Consider the following 15,942-nt stretch of genomic DNA (forward strand, 5'->3'; position numbering starts at 1 on the left):
GAGCCTGATGTAAGCCACCATCCATGCCTCCATACCCGGAGACATGTAACCGACTTGCCCAAGACGAGCAACCAGGATACGATCACGATCCAGTTGCTCGTGGGGGGAAAGTCGGTATTGGGCTTCCCGCGGGATTGGCGAGAAGGTGCGTCCTGGGGCCGCGTCGGACGTTTTCCATTTCGTCGGGGAAACGGTGTCTGGCTCGGCGTCGGTTGTGAGGGCATCCGTAAACTCGGCGAGTTCTTCCTCTACGGAGTCGTGGTCGTCGTGTTTGGCTCGTTCGGTGTCCGTTGTGGTGATTGCTGGTGTCGGTAGTGGTTGAAACCCGCTTTCCAGGCTACCCACCTGCCCCGCGGGGGCGGGGGGGTCGGTGACTGTCGGCGGAGTTCGTGCGGGTATCTCTGGAAACCGTTGTTTCGAAGTACCCACCCGTCCCGCGGGGGTGGGGGGGTGCTTATCCCCTTCGTTCATCTTCGTTTTCTGCGGGCGGAGTCTCGCGGCGCATAGCGGTCGGTCGTGGGCCTAGCCTACGGTTCCTTTCCTAGGTGAACCGTTTGAGCGGAACCTAGGATTGGTCCCGCAACTAGGGCGACCGATGGCTGGCTTCGTTGACGCAGGCGATCCCCTCCGGCGAGAGCCGGGCGCGATCCGGCAGTTATATTTTTCTTCAGAAAAATACGGCTGTGGAAGTGCTGGTGCTAGTCGGTGCGTCCGTGCGAGTGTCCGAGGCTCTCCAATGAATTCCACTAGCTTGGCTCTTCCTATTTATACCCTCTAAATTTTAGTATTACAACGTTCATTTCGTCCTGATCGTCTCGATCGCTCTCTTCGTTGCGTTTGTCGCCCAAAGTATCTTCTGTACTCTTCTAACTTTTCATCGACGACATTTTGGCTCCAGAGTGCAAGCGAATTTGAACTTACTGTGTATGAACTTAAGATTCATTTTTAAATAACTCATTTATTCGGAATTTTTCCTATGGGATTTGTTTTTTCTAATTTTTAAGTAAAATACTTGATTTTTAATAAAATTTAATACTAAATCAGATATATTTATTATTTACTAACAATTTTTAATAAACTTCCTTCTTTGAAATCGCGTATTTTTGAAGTTATGAAGAAAATAACCTAGAATAATTTTTATCATGTTTTCTCGAATTTCCTGTTATTTCCACTATTAATTATGACTGAAATTATCTTTTAACCATATATTCTAATTTTCTACAGCTTCATTTAACTTCAAAAACCCCAATTTTTCATAATTTTTAACATTTGAATTTTACATGAACAAATAATAACCTAATTTATTATTTACATGTTTTCCTGTATGTCCTACTATTTCCTTTATTAATTATAGCTAGAATTATCTCTTAAAACATGTGTCCTAATTTTATACAGCATCAGTTAGCTTAGAATCTCTCAATTTCCTATAATTTTTATCATTTGAAACTTTTCTTGTTTATCTCTTATTAGTAAGAGTAGGAGATCACTTTCTTAAATAACTGTCTGACTTTACATATAATATTCTATATAAATCAACTGGAATATTCTTCTTTTATCTATTTAAACCACCTTGATTTCTCAGTGAAATTCAGGGTTAGACAATTTTAGGGTTTAAATGTTTACATTCTGTCAAATATTTTCCTATGTACAATTTAGCTTATAATATTATTTATTTGGAGTTTCAGTTTCATACTTAACACAATTTTCAGGGTAAATACATAATATGATTCTCTAGTTTTATAGTAATTAACATAATTAAGTTTCCAATTGTTCAGAAACCATCTATGCAAAAGTTACATACATAACTTCGTTTTACATGATTATGTTTCAACCTTATGTGAAGAGACTAGTCTTCCTATGAAATTCTCTGCAATCCCAGTTTATTTAATACTATCCCGCATACATACAAACATTAAATTCTTTAATTAATAATGTCAATGAACCCTTTGTGATATTTGATTTCCTATCCAGCTCAGTATTAACAAAAGTATTCCTATATAAGGTGCTAACAAATTAGTCACGGATATTTTTACAGCTGATAGTACTCGGTTCTCGGAGTACATTTAAGTATGAAACAGCATTGGTTATGTTATGTTTTTTTGGAGAAAACTAGGAAACAAATTTGCTACGTTAAAACACCCTGTTAATAAGATAATTAAATGAGACCTCTTTAGACATTCTAGAACCTCTTTAAACTATCATTCAAGTGGCCTCTTAAAGTTGATAAATAAAATACTTGGATGTCAGTGTCATGCAATTTGCTGTCTGATTGTGTCGGTTGCAAAGAAATTTAATTAATTTACCATTATGCCTTACCGCTACACACTTAACGAGTACTTAAACATGGTAACATGTTATCGCGACTCAAACTACAGTGCGGCGGGAGCTTCAAGACTTTATGCACAAAGATACAATACGATTGTGAATCCTCAGACTATCTACCGGGCACATCAAAGATTTCATGCCGGAAACCTCATGCCAATAGGTGAAGCCGGTAGGCCTAGGTACCCAGTTCGTCTAGAAGTAGCAATTTTGGATTTTTTTGACCGCCATCCCATGAGCAGTACCCGGGACGCAGCGAATGTATTTAATGTCAGTGACGTCTACGTATGGAAAATTCTAAAACGTGAGGGAAGGCATCCTTACCATTTCACACGTGTTCAAGAACTGCAACTACAGGATTATGAACCACGTGTATTTTTCAGTCAGTGGCTTATTAGAAACGCAAGACGTAACATACTGTGGACCGACGAATGTACATTTGCGAGGGTAGGATTATTTAATATTCACAATGCACACTTTTGGTCGGAACAGAATCCCCATTTAGCACGTCCTGACCACTTTCAGACTCGCTTCAGCGTTAACGTGTGGGCAGGATTACTTGGCGATTATTTGTTGGGCCCTGTTTTTCTCAACCGCCTCAATGGTAGGACGTATCTTCAATTCCTACAAGAAACCCTACCAGAATTGCTAGACGAAGTACCAGTCGATCTCCGTAGGAGAATGTACTTTCAACATGATGGTGCCCCAGCCCATTACGATCGTAACGTAAGAAGGTATTTAACGGAGCGATTCCAATTACGATGGATTGGCCGGGGTGGGGTTCAAGCAGGTGCAGTGAACTGGCCAGCCCGCTCACCAGATTTAACACCGCTTGATTTCCACGTATGGGGACGAGCCAAAGACTTGGTTTATGGAAACGACGGGCACACAATCAGAACATCAGAAGAATTACAAACACGGATTACCGACGCCTTTGAGGTTATGAAAAGGGAAAGAGAGATCTTAATGCGTGTTAATGAAAATATCCGAAAGCGAGCACTATTGTGCATTGAAAACCATGGTCACCATTTTCAACAATTTTTATAAACAGTTTATGTTAATAAAAGTTTTCTTATGTCCGTGCTTGCTTTTTAAATTACTTAGACTAGTTAATTAGGTAGGTTAGCATTCGTTAAATATCTAACCTAATTATTATTCAATGGGAAAGTTTTTATGGGTAGATGGATGTTTGTTACATCAGGATGAAATTAGGCACAGAGATAGGTTATTAGTATGGAATAGCATACTACTTTTTTCACACTACTTGTTCGCATGGGACAGTTTTTTTTTCCACGCGGGCAGAGCCGTGAGCAGACGCTAGTATTTAATAACCTACAGTTTTCCCGCCGAATCATAATGACATTGAAGGAAAACAACTTTTGACGTGACATGACAGACAATGTTAAACATCTTGACAGGTACATAATAGGGTGATTATTTTACAAAATAATTATAATATCTTTTTTTGTTCGGTAAATGAAAACAAAAAAATGATATACAAAGGTTCCATAATTACAGTTAAAAGTTAATTGTTTTAATGTAATGTATTATCTCTTAAAATATCCGTGACTAATTCGTTAGCACCTTGTATACAATTATATGTCCCTATGTCTCTAATTAACGATGGCTGAGGACATCTGTCTCGTTACAAGCACTTGTGCTTTTAATCGCTATAACGTTACTGCGATTAATGGCTACTAACCTAACAAAATCAAAACGAATACAGTTTTAAACTAAGTGCATTGCTGCCAACTTACAAAATATTCATTTGGTTGCATAGTAAAAACAATTACTTCATAAGTCACGCATGTGACACCCGTAATATGCGGAAACGGCACCACTTTTCAGCCTGGCAACATCGGGTTTCAAGAAGCCTAGGAGCCACTACAGGGATCAGAAGTCAAACTGCAGTCTAATAATTATGCATACGACACAGTTCTAAAGACCCTGGTTTAGAATTATTTTAAATATGAATTTATCTTGAAAATAAACATTTTACCACGTTATAAGTTTTCATGTGTGTTTGAAGCCCTTTACCACGTGTAACTATATTTTACAATATTTAACAACTACTCTTATTAGAATTGGCAACTTATTCGACCTGGCCATCTGGCATGAACAGCTCCAGAAACTTATTATTTGGCGACCTCGCTAAGCCTCGGCCGTCTAAAAAAGCTCAGTCGAACTACGTCAGGTCTATGTTATAGCAGATTATTTTAATACTACCGAATATGTATGAATTAACTATAAAAAAATTAAATCATTAAAACTTTGAAAACTAAGAACATTTTATGGGGGATTTTAAGGGGGGTGGTGGGGCGAACTACACCACTTTTCAGCCCGGCAACATCAGGTTCCTTACAGCCCGAGTGTGGCGTCCACACTACGCTACTCACTCTTTAAGACTGGAGCGGGTTCAAAAGCGGTTCTTGTGGCACCTGACTTTTGCAGAGGGTAAAGCAAAACAAAACAGCTTTTTTTATGCCCCAAGATTGAAGCTATTCAAACTTGAGTCATTATCGCTACGCCGAAGCATTGCTGCTGCAATGTTTTTGCATAAATTATTAAATAATGATATAGACTATCCGCAACTCCTAGGCCTACTGCACTTCCATGCTCCAATGAGAATACCCCGCAAGCCGATAACACCCCTGTACCCCCGCTTCGACGGACGGTCCACGGCAGCAACTCACTTGTCCCTAGATTATGCAAGGTAGTAAATAGCTCTAGCCACGTAATGGATATACACTTTTGACTCTGCATATCAATTTAAAAAATCTGTCCGCTCCTGCTTAGCAAAAAATAATAGTATAAGTTAGTGATTCACTGTAATTAATTAATTTGACGACCGGTTTGGCCTAGTGGGTAGTGACCCTGCCTACGAAGCTGATGGTCCCGGGTTCAAATCCTGGTAAGGGCATGTATTCGTGTGATGAGCATGGATATTTGTTCCTGAGTCATGGGTGTTTTCTATGTATTTAAGTATTTATAAATATTTATATTATATTATATATATCGTTGTCTAAGTACCCTCAACACAAGCCTTATTGAGCTTACTGTGGGACTTAGTCAATTTGTGTAATAATGTCCTATTATATTTATTTATTTATTTAATTAAGAGTTATTTTTCTGCATTATTGTTGTAAACGGTATAGGTTACTGTTATAGTATTTCCAGCATTATTATTGTAAACGGTATTTGCGTAATAGTACATTACTATAGAGGCCAGGAAACGTAGGGTTACAGGCCATGTAGATATAGACGGCTGAGCGTACTGAGCGTAGGCGTAGCGAGGCCGGATAGACATACGCGGCTGGCAATCCCGTTTCTCGCCGAGATTTGTATAGTGCTTTTCTCAAACTTGCAAAGAAAACAAAAAATTGTAATCAATTTGTTTTGTGGCGACCTACTCGACTCGCCACTCTACCAGTGGTGTACAAACCTTACGCGCGTGAGGTACGCGCGCCTGCGCGATGCGCCACCGCCGGCGCCGTTGCTTAGCAACGAATATGCACAACAGACCCATATTGCTAATCTCTCGAATAGACTGAGTTCTGCAGGTTTTGCAGTGAGCAAGATCCGTCAGTTAACAGACGTGAAAACAGCTCGATTAGCTTACTTTAGTTACTTGCATAGCATTATGTCATATGGTATTTTACTATGGGGCAGTGCTTCAGAGATAAATACCATTTTTGTTCTGCAGAAGAGGGCTATTCGTGCAATATATAAAATGAACCATAGAGACTCACTTAGAGATAAGTTTAAGGACATCGACATAATGACAGTGCACTTTCAATATATTTATGAAAATATTCTGTATGTACATAAAAACATTGCCAGTTTTAAGAAAAACTGTGAAATACATAATATTAATACTAGAAATAAGCATAAGCTCGCAGTGCCCTTCACTAGGCTCCATAAAATTAAAAAATCATGCATGGGTAATTGTGTAAGATTTTACAATAAACTTCCTAATATTATAACTGAATTGTCTGTTAGTAAATTTAAAAATTATGTAAAACGTAAGCTTATCTCTAAAGCCTATTATAGCACATAAGACTACATGAATGATGAAACACCGTGGGATTAAGTGTGATTGTAAATAATGGATTATTTATTTGTATGTTAATAATGATGTATATAATTATACCGTATACCATATTTTTTGACATTTAGATTTTATTCTAGAAAGTTTCTAGATTAGTATTTTTATACAATTTTGGTGTTTGACGATCTTTGCTGCTTTGCTGTGCCCGCCCACCGCCTCCGTAAGGTTAGTACGTCTTTCGTCGGGAACTGTACACGTTTTTATAACAAAGTTCCCACTGATATAGTGAATTTGCCTCTTAACAAATTTAAGTCACACGTTAAGAGCTGTTTGTTAAGTAAGGCGTATTATGCAGCTGTGAATGATTTCATAGATGATAAGGATGCCTTTAAGCCAGTAGCTTGATCTTGATAGTATGATAAAAATGTAAGTAATAGTGTTTTCGTTTTCTTTCTGTGAAATAACCATACTAGCGTCCAATAGAACTGACACAAGAGAACATCATGTTCTCGTTTGATTGTATTATTTTAGTTTTGGACACTTAGAGACCTTATACACCTCTAAGATTTTATTTTATTTTAAATTTTATTTTATTTTAAATTTCATTTTATTATAATACCTATTTTAATGATTTGGACACTTAGAGACCTGTACATCTCTAAGTCAATTTAAATTTAAATTTATAATTTAGTTTTATAGGTAGGCACTCCTTATGAATAATATGTAGTCGCGTTTATGTGGCGCTATGCCGTCTTTAATGTAACTTACAAGCACAAATGTTGTATCTCACAATTTTTTTATTATATTTATATTAATACAACCCGGCAGCTTGAACATGTCATGCTCGCTTAAAAGTCTTTACTTACGGTGGCGTCGTTGATCGGGTCGCCACTTTCCCGAATGAAGGTTGAGGGAGGCGATGGCTGAGATACACGTCATACTCGTGAACGGGTGCTGTTTGTGGAGACTGGTCTGTTTAAGCTTACACGGGGTACAGGTTATGTTAAAGTATGTAACTTTACTTTTGAGTGACATTAACGTGAGACACTTCATTCGGTTCTTGTCTGTTTTAATTTTTTTGTCTTTTAATTATTTATATAAGAATTCAAGCCTTGGCGACCCTCTACATCTCTAAGGATAATTTAATATCTTTTTTATATTTTATCTCTGACACTTAGAGACTTATACATCTCTAAAGAATTTTAGTATTTTATGGTTTTATTTTTTTATCATAGTTTTTTTTGTGTAATTTGACATTTAGAGACAATATACATCTCTAATAAAGTATTTATTATTTCATAGATTCGATATTTGTAATTGTTTTTTTTTTTTAATTTATTGTTTGTAAAAATGGACTTGTAAAAGTGCCCCTGTGGCCTATTTGCTGAATAAATGTTTGATTGATTGATTGATTTTGTGAAATTATTATTATTAAGTTGACCATATCTATAAAATAATATATTGTGCAACGAGGGGGTAAGTCAAAATTTTGGATACGAGGGAATTAAAGACCCGACTTTGGAATATTCTTACCCCCGGCGTTACACATAATGTTTCTCATCACACTTGCGAAGAAAAAACTAAATTTTAAGTGAAAAAATTCTTAAATACAGTAACATATCTAACATTCGTCCGCCATTTTGTAATTTCTTGGCAGGTGAGGCTTCGAAGGCACAGAACTATTCGGAATTCAGCCACGATTGAAAATTATATAAAAATATTTTAATCGGCTGTTAAATTCATCAAATTAAATAATTTTATACATAAACAAAAATATTAAATTATAAACGTCATTTTAAAAGTAAAACTCATTTATGCTACCCTAGGGAGTTATAGCTTTTTTTTTTATTATGTCACTTAATCATACAAACCAATAGCATAAAAGAGTTTTACTTTTAAAATACTGACGTTTATAATTCAATATTTTTGTTTATGTTTAAAAAAATAATTTGATAAATTTAACAGCCGTTTAATAGTACATTACGATACAAGTGCGAAAATTCAAAACGAGTGGCGATAAATTAAAACACGACCGAAGGGAGTGTTTTAAATCGACACGAGTTGCGAATTACCTATTCGCACATGTATCGTACAACGTTTTACAGTACATATGGCCCTTTAAATGTTCGACACAGTAACGTAATATGATAATTTTCGCACTAGTGCGGTAAAGTAGCACCATATGTACTGTAAAATATTTTTAGTTAGCCTGCGGCTGTCGGGAATCACCACCCTCGTATCCAAAATTTCACTTACCCCCCACGTTGCACAATGTACTATTGTTGATGGTTGAATGCCAAGACGTTGTGTCACAATTTGAAGTTAAAAAGCAAAAGAAGGTTGCTTTACAGGCCAAGGTGTGTAAAGCTGTACGAAATTCCATTTACATATCATCATCTCTCATCGCACCTGGATTATTTCCGGACCTAATTTAACGTAAGTCATGTCATCATTTCATAGCAAGTTTGAGAAAATGTAATTAACAAATATACGTATATTAACTGTAAATTCATGCATGTGGTGTTTACCTGTAAGTAATTGTTACGCTTAGCGTTAATAGTCAAAACGTTTGTATTTGTAACTTACAAAATGCAAACAATAGTTGTGAATGGAAAAAAAATAAATAAACACGTACCAATCGATTTACACTTAACATGTTGTGCAGTACATTTATTTATTTGTATATTACATGATAACTTAATTTTTAACGTGACGATGATGAACATCATTTAGATCTTTTTAATCAGCAGTTTATTTAGTAGAATAACGAAAGCATTCATATCTTTGTTTCCCATCCATATTGATTCCAAAGAGGTTTGAATGCAATAAAATAATAGTTATTCACCAATAACCCGTAAAATGTTACATATTTAAGAACAAGAAAATCAATCTTTGAAACAAAAAAAAAGGGTCAGGCCCTTTTTCATTAAAGTTTGCACGTTGTTTCTTGTTTTAAAGATTGATTTCCTTGTTTTTATTAATGAGTGATTCTCAAAAAAGTGGCATCTGCAGGTTAAAGTTAACGAATTTTTTTTTTCTGTTTTTTTTTTTGTCTCAGCAAATAATCCTTAAAATAATAAACTTATCATTGCATTGTTTGTCGTTACATTGTTCATAATGAAAAAGCCAAATTTTTATTTTCTACTGTATTGTTCAAACATAGACATGAAAATTCTAGTAAATGAACTATCGAAATGTGGTTGTTTTGGTGGTTTGGACTGGCTGAATGAATCAGAATCATTTTCTATGCAGAATCACAAAAGACGAGCTTTATACCATTAAGTTTATATTTAAATTTAGAAAAAAGACTTAATCGCAGGATAAGCCAACAATGTGTACATTTGTGATTTACGGGCACACCCTCTGATAAGTATAAGTCAATGACAAGTTATCAGAAACCCATTACTGGTGAATCTGGTGATCCATAGTTTCAAGCTCAAGGCTGAACTAATTCGAGGCGCTAGGCAACACATTAAAAGCGGGATGCGCGCATATTGGCTAAGTTGCCAGCACGTGCGCCATATGTGCCGTTGAGGACTTATCGCCAACTCTCGTTATCGTCTTTGTTGGCCGGAGGGCCTATTCGAGCGTAAAAACTAGATAATACTTATGTTTTAGGCCAACGGGTCAAGATCGCGAAAAATCTTTTTTATTTTATTAGATCTAAAATTAACCAATAGGAAATTAAATATCAGCAACAATTATCACGCAAGTTGAAACAAAATAAAATTAAGAAAGTAATACCTTTTTAAAATTTTTAGTTTATTCAGGAACCACAATAACCCCATCTAGCAAAACAGTCTTAAAGAATTGATTTACTCAGCCTGTAATCTTATAACAGCCGAGTTACGGTTGTTGAAAAACCACTATATCCTATAATAGCGGTTATCACGACTATTTAGTGATTTTCGCTAATTTGTGCTAAGCACTATCTTTTAGCACTTTTATTCCACCTTTTAACAAATGCTGAGTTAGCGCGACGAAATCGTATATCAGCTATAAAATAGCTAATTGCCTGAATAAGGCGCTATAACACAACTGTTACCCAACTGTCTTTTGTGTTGCTATAAAAGCGGAGTAAAAGCAATCGAATAACTATTTGGCAACAATGCTGCTGTCACTGCACGCTTATATCGTAATTCGTATAATGGGGTTCAAACCGCCCTTATACGAGCTGAAGTGTATTTACAGGTTTTATACAAAATTTACTCAGCGTAAAGTCCTTTTATACGTTTAATTTATACGTGGTAATTCTGCTAATAAAATGGGTAGGAATAAGTGGAAGAGACCTGAAAGAAGCGGTAATTTTTGTAGAAAAGTTAAAAACACATTCAATCAGATGATACACTCAGCAATAATTTTGGTTCTTCGACTTGAGGAATCCCAAATCCATTCACATGGTCGCATCGTGTGCTATAAATGTAGCAGTAAACACAGTTACTCGACTTATAATCGAATAAATGAGATATAACAGTAACTAGATCGTGTAAGCAAATTTTTACTTATTTTATTATTTAAATTTAAGTAAATAGGCGGCCATTTATATGATCAAGTGCCTTTGGTTTTCACAATAAAGTATTTTTCACACTAAGTTTTACTGTATTACGTGTAGAAATAATTGAGTACCTTTTTTGAACCTTAATCTTGTTGTTTAATCGCTTACCTGAGATATGTTTTTAGCACATATTAGTTGATTAAAAGCATTTTCTCCACTCTTACACATTTAAAATGCCGAGTAAAAGCAATTTGTAGTAGTAGTAGTAGTAGTAAAACATTTTATTGTACAAAAAGAAACATAAAACAGGAAAGAAGACACATCATTTGTACAAAGGCGAACTTATCCCTTTCAGGGATTTCTTCCAGTGAACCTTTGAGCAATTGAGGTAGACTTGAAGAACGGTAGACATCAAAATTGTACTAAACGGCATATAAGAAAATATTTAATTTCCTAAAAGATAGGTAAACCTATAAGTCCCATAACCTATACTATATAAATGGGATATGAAATCTTATACCTTTAAACGAGCAATTCTTCCCGGAAATAAATAAATATATATATATTTCCGGGATCTCGGAAACGGCTCTAACGATTTTGCTGAAATTTGGTATATGGGGGTTTTTGGGGGTAAACAATCGATCTAGATTAGTCTTATGTTTGGGAAAAAGCGTGTTTTCGAGTTTTCATGCGTTTTTCTTTCGACACAGAATATGGTCGCTAATTTCGTGTTGCCGGCCACTGTCCGTCTGGTCCAGCGGGATAAGACGCGGACTGCTAAACGAGTGTTACGGGTTCAAATCTCGCCCGGTGACTAACTTTTATTTTATTTTATATGTTTAAGTTTATATATAAATTTTTAAATTTTATTGTTTTAGACAAGTTTAATTTAGTAAAAAATGTAGTTAAGATTATCACCTATACACCACCATATTACAATAAATAGTTATAACCGAGCTAAGCTCGGTCGCCCAGGTACTAAAACAAATATGTAAATAGTCATATATAGTTATAATATATAATACACACTATACTATATAATACATATATACAAAACTACCTAACCGCACACATCATTTTGATTAAGTTCCGTCCGAATGCCACAACTTTTTAAAATTCGCCTTTAGCGATGCGACCGATTGACACTGTCGAAGAGAAGATGATAAGGAATTGCATAATTTAACAGAGTACACAGTAAAAGACTTGTCATAGGATCGGTGTTTGTGAGGCGGGATAGCCAGAGAGAGATTTGCACTGGAACGGAGCCGGTGCCCGCTACCCGCGCTACGCTACCCGGCGGGTGGGTTGTTGCTATTAAAACACTAGAAGTGTTTTTAACCACTTTTACTCGAATCTTATAGCATCGATTACTTGCTTCTTATAGATCGCTTACTCGAGTTTTATAACAATCTAGTCTGTATAAAGTGCGCCTTTTTACCGTCGAGTAAACGTTTACAGGACGTTTATTCGAGTATTTTTATATTGTTTATAGCATCAAAAAGCGAAAATAGAAACGTGCTCTCGACTTTTATAGCACATAGATTTACTAGTTGGGACGTCAATGACAACGAAGAACTTTCAAAAAAGTTTGGCTTGAAATGTTGGTCGGTTTCCCTCAAAGGAAAAAAGTTAGGTAACTTTCTGTTAAGTCCACTTGATAGGCCTTCCCACGTTATTCATTCTGTAGCTTGCTGAATTATTTCTGCAAACTTATGGTATACATACAGTGTGTAAATCCAATACGGGCGAATATTTAAACGGTGATCAGCATAGGACCTAAGTTCTTCTCCAGACAACCTACAGATAGTGAAATGGTGAACGAAGTCAAGTTAACGGGTGGTGCAAAATTAAAAATAAATTAATATAGGTATATATTTATCATTTTAGATTAGTGTTACTGAAGTTATATCGAAGTTTGCCTATCAGAATAGCCCTGTTCAAGCTTCGAGTGGACAGCGGTGGTAATTTCCTCGGAACTACTACCCTTACAAAGTTCGTTACGAGTTGACACGATACCGATATTTGGATAGTTATGAACTTATGAACCCAAATATCGATAGTTCGCGGCCTTGTTGTTATGAGGCAAAATCTATGTGCGTAATATTAGGTACATCCTCCTTGAGGAAAACTGATTTTTTATGTAATAGGAGGCAAACGAGCAGACGAATCGCCTCATGGTGAGCGATTACCGTCGCCCATGGATAACCGCAACACCAGAGGACCATGTAATATCTTATTATTATTTTTTTATTTTTTATTTCAATAAAATACAGTGGATACTGACTTAATATTAAATACAATGTCCCGCAAAACTGTTTGCACAGTTTGACTGTGGGATCCGTGGCGCTATACTAGGTTATGTACATGATAATCATAAAGTCTAATTAATTGTAGAGGCAAAAATTGGATAGGTATGTGTTAAATGCTATCAAGGTAATGTTGGAACAAAGCTCTTTTAAATTTATTTTTATTTGTCTCCTGTCTGATAGTTGCAGGTAAGGCGTTGAGTAAGTATGGTAAGCGCTTCTCGATGAGCCTGTTCCATAGTAATTGCTTACTCTGAGAACAGCATACTTACCTGCAGCTAGCGGTAAGAGCGTGCGACTTGCAATCCGTAGGTCGCGGGTTCAAACCCCGGCTCGTACCAATGAGTTTTTCGGAACTTACGTACGAAATATCATTTGATATTTACCAGCCGCTTTTCGGTGAAGGAAAACAGCGTCAGGAAACCGGACTAATCCCAATAAGGCCTAGTTTACCCTCTGGGTTGGAAGGTCAGATGGCAGTCGCTTTCGTAAAAACTAGTGCCTACGCCAAATCTTGGGATTAGTTGTCAAGCGGACCCCAGGCTCCCATGAGGCGTGGCAAAATGCCGGGACAACGCGAGGAAGAAGATAGACCTGGTGCCATGATTGCTTTTCTCCATAGTTATTCATAAAGCATACCTATAAATAAATAATAATAAATAAATATTATAGGATATAGAAAGTTGGGTCAAAATTATTTTCGTCGCTATTTCTTGATCTTTGCATACTACTTGAGAGAGTTAAAATCACTTATAAAAGAAAATCACGGTGGAAGACCAAAGGAATTTTAAAATGTAGCAAAGTAAAGCGTTTAAAGTATCTGCAATTAAGAAACCAAAAGAGTATGAGTAACATAACAAACTTTAAAAAATACAGCAAAATTCTCAAAAGGGTTATACGCAAATATTGAGTAGCGACAGTTATATAAAATGTAGCTCAAAAAAGACAAAAGCCACTTGGAACCTAATTTAACAACACACTTCCGCGACCAATACAATAACAACTACAGTCGAAAAAATTATATCAGAAGATGCCTCTATCACAGACCCTCAACAAATAGCAAATATATTCAATAACTACTTTGTATCCCGTAACCATGACGGACTTTTATCAGCACATAATTACAAGCCAACTTCATCATCTATCTGCAAAAGTATATTCTTAGTCCCCGTAGATGCATATGAAATAAAAAAGATAACCAAAGACCTAAAATACCAATTCAACTTGTTAAAGCATCTCTAGACTACATAGCTGAACCACTTCCTCATATTGTAAATTTAATATTCCAAACGGTATTCCAGATGCTTTGAAGAAAGCCCTGATCAAACCGTTATATAAAAAGGGCAGTAGAACGGACATGTCTAACTATCGTCCTATTGCTCTCTTACCAAATTTCTCTAAAGTTGTCGAAAGATGTATTAGTAGTAGATGTATTAATCTTACAATAGAATTGTAAGATTTTTTGAATCCAATAATATCATTCATCAATATCAATTTGGTTTTCAAAAGGGCAAGTCTACATCACTGGCTATATTTCAGTTGTTCAAAAATATATGGGATGATATCAATTACAAAAGACCCTGCGTTGCATTATTTCTAGACATGTCCCAAGCGTTTGATTGTGTCGTTCATAATATATTGTTAACACAACTTAATAACGTAGGTATTAGAGGCAACGCTCTAAAACTTCCGGAGAGCTACTTAGATAACAGACAACAAGCCACTGTCATAGAAAGTTATATATATAAAAAAAAAACAAATGTATAGAGTTGATACAGTCCCAATTCAAATTTACTAAAGCTTCCCCAAGGGAGCATACTTGGTCCTCTATTATTTTTAATTTATGTGAATGAACTTCCCAAAATTATAGATGACGTTTGTGTAATGTTTGCTGATGATGCAACTATTCTGTTCTCTGGTGAAAACAAAGATTGCAACTTTCAACAGAAAATAAACAGTTGTTTAAAGACTGTGCTAGAATGGCTTAATTCAATCAACTTAAATGTGAATACAAGTAAAACAAAAGTTATGCAATTTAGGTCTAAATCTTTACTAGTCCATAAATGTGGCTCTAGTACAGCGTTTAGGGCTCCCACTAGCGCTAGATTGCGTCTATTTATAGGCCGACGTAGTAATCGTGGCCTAGAGTTGGTTGTGGTGCAATAATGCGTATTATTCATATTTTATTTATTATGTCTGGCTTTTACAAATACTCAGGACCATGGGGTCCCGGACATTTGGAAGGCGTGCGTGGGGCCGAAGCCAACACGTAGAGGCCCCTTGTAATAAGACGATTTACTCTAAATGTAACGTGACACCAGCCGAGGATTATCCCTGTTCACACTATAGCAATGCACCCAAGGACAAGCCCCGGTTAGTGTAGGACTATTGTAAAAAAAGGGTACAAAAATAAACCGGGCTATTGAGTTGAGTTGCAAGTGGACTGGTAACCGGGACTATGGCGGATACTATGGCACCTGCCCTGATCATATGTTTTATAAAAACACGACCAAATGGGCAGGTGGTGACTCGCCAACTCACAATTTGGGTCCCCCAAAACGGTCGCTCGCACGGAGCGACAAGGGGACAACATTGCGTGAGTGGCTCAGGGTGTGGAGAGGTTTACGCCGCTTTCTACCCAGTGGCTGTAAGCAGCCACTATGATAACTCGCGTCTTATGCAAATTTCACTTCCACCCTTCGAACATAAATCAACATGGCTCATGAAATCTTTGGAACAGGAATGATTATAATTAAAATATGGACTTAACG

The sequence above is a fragment of the Cydia pomonella genome, chromosome 4 (genome assembly GCF_033807575.1).
Source record: "Cydia pomonella isolate Wapato2018A chromosome 4, ilCydPomo1, whole genome shotgun sequence".
In the NCBI taxonomy this organism is placed as follows: domain Eukaryota; kingdom Metazoa; phylum Arthropoda; class Insecta; order Lepidoptera; family Tortricidae; genus Cydia; species Cydia pomonella.